Here is a 2,500-nt window from a genome sequence, read left to right as displayed (position 1 = left end):
GTGCGTGCGTGTGTGTGTGTGTGTGTGTGTGTGTGTGTGTGAGAAACAAACCCGAACAGCACAGTACCTATGAGCCTTCAGGGATCCACAAACCCGCGACACCCACGGTACCCCCTGCGCCAGCGCGGATCCACACATTCACTACCACTCGTTTTTGTTGAAAATGAATTCAAAAATTGCCCCCCATACCCCCAACACCCCGCCCCCCTCTGACTCTGCCCCCCCCTCCCCACCCCCACCCCCACACACACACAACCCCGCCCCTTTTCCCCTTTCTTTGGCTTAAGAGGTCTCAGATTTCTTTAAAACCTTTTTTTTTTACAGTCAAGTCAGGATGCCATGCCATTTTCGGGCACAAATCTCACTTTTCCCTGTCTCTGTCTGCCTCTCTCTGTCTTTCTGTCTCTGTCTCTCTCTCTGTTTCTCCCACTCTCCCCCCTCCACCCCCTCCCCCTCTCTCTCTCTCTCCCCACACCTCTCTCTGTCTCACTTTCCTATCCATCTGTCAACCTGAATGTGTGTGTGTGTGTGTGTGTGTGTGTGTGTGTGTGTGTGTGTGTGTGTGTGTGTGTGTGTGTGTGTGTGTTTCTTCATTTATTCGTTCGGATGAGACGATAAACCGAGGTCCCGTGTGCAGCATGCACCTAGCGCACGTAACAGAACCTACGGCAACAAAGAATAGTCTGGCAAAATTCTGTAGAAAAATCCACTTCGATAGGAAAACACAAGAAACTGCAGGCAGGTAAACATACAACAACAAAAAAATGGGTGGCGTTCTCTGTGTAGGGACGCGCTCTCCCTGGAGAGAGCAGCCCGAATTTCACACACATAAATCTATTGTGACAAAAACTAATAATATAAGACAATTATGTATGGCCTTCTGCATGACTACTTCCTCCCTTCATTCATGTGTGCTTTTGTTGTTGTTGTTTTTGTTTTTTTTTGTAATAGATGTAGATTAGCAAATTCTCTCTCTCTCTCTCTCTCTCTCTCTCTCTCTCTCTCTCTCTCTCTCTCTCTCTCTCGTTGTCTCTCCCACCTCTCTTTCGCTCTCTCTCTCTCTCCTTCTTTCTCTCTCTCGCTGTCTCTCTCCTCCTCTCTCTCTCGCTGTCTCTCTCTCCCCCCCTCTCTCTCTCGCCGTCTCTCTCCCTCCATCTCTCTCTCTCGCTGTCTCTCTCTCCCCCCCTCTCTCTCTCGCCGTCTCTCTCGCTGTCTCTCTCTCCCCCCTCTCTCCCTCTCTCGCAGTCTCTCTCTCCCCCCTCTCTCTCTCGCCGTCTCTCTCCCTCTCTCCCTCTCTCGCTGTCTCTCTCTCCCCCTCTCTCCCTCTCTCGCTGTCTCTCTCCCCTCTCTCTCTCGCTGTCTCTCTCTCCCCCCCTCTCTCTCTCGCTGTCTCTCTCCCCTCTCTCTCTTGCTGTCTCTCTCCCCCCCCTCTCTCCCTCTCTCGCTGTCTCTCTCTCTCCCCTCCCTTTCTCTTTCGCAGTCTCTCTCTCCCCTCTCTCTCTCGCTGTCTCTCTCTCTCGCTGTCTCTCTCCACCTCTCTCTCTCTGACTGTCTCTGTGTGTGTGTGTGTCTCTCTCTCGCTCTCTCTCGCTGTCTCTCTCTCTCGCGCTGTCTCTCCCCCCCCTCTCTCTCGCTCTCTTTCGCTGTCTCTCTCTCTCTGTCTCTCTCTCTCTCTCTCGCGCGCGCGCGCGTGTGTGTGTGTGTGTGTGCGGGCACGCGCGTGTGTGTGTCAGTGTCGCGGTGTGTATCTTTGTGTGTGTGTGTGTGTGCATGTGTGTATGTGTGTGTGTGTGTGTGCGTGTGTGTGTGTGTGTTTGTGTGTGTGTGTGTTTCTGTGTGTGTGTGTGTGCGTGCGTGTGTGTGTGTGTGTGTGTGTGTGTGTGTGTGTGTGTGTGAAACAAACCCGAACAGCACAGTACCTCTGAGCCTTCAGGGATCCACAAACCCGCGACACCCACGGTACCCCTGCGCCAGCGCGGATCCACACATTCACTACCACTCGTTTTTGTTGAAAATGAATTCAAAAATTGCCCCCCATACCCCCAACACCCCGCCCCCCTCCGACTCTGCCCCCCCCCCCTCCCCTCCCCCCCCCCCCCCCCCCCCACACACAACCCCTCACTTTCCTATCCATCTGTCAACCTGAATGTGTGTGTGTGTGTGTGTGTGTGTGTGTGTGTTTCTTCATTTATTCGTTCGGATGAGACGATAAACCGAGGTCCCGTGTGCAGCATGCACCTAGCGCACGTAACAGAACCTACGGCAACAAAGAATAGTCTGGCAAAATTCTGTAGAAAAATCCACTTCGATAGGAAAACACAAGAAACTGCAGGCAGGTAAACATACAACAAAAAAATGGGTGGCGTTCTCTCTGTAGGGACGCGCTCTCCCTGGAGAGAGCAGCCCGAATTTCACACAGATAAATCTATTGTGACAAAAACTAATAATATAAGACAATTATGTATGGCCTTCTGCATGACTACTTCCTCCCTTCATTTAT

This window comes from Babylonia areolata, chromosome 25 (genome assembly GCF_041734735.1).
Source record: "Babylonia areolata isolate BAREFJ2019XMU chromosome 25, ASM4173473v1, whole genome shotgun sequence".
NCBI classification, from domain to species: Eukaryota; Metazoa; Mollusca; class Gastropoda; order Neogastropoda; family Buccinidae; genus Babylonia; species Babylonia areolata.
This window is presented reverse-complemented; position numbering follows the sequence as displayed.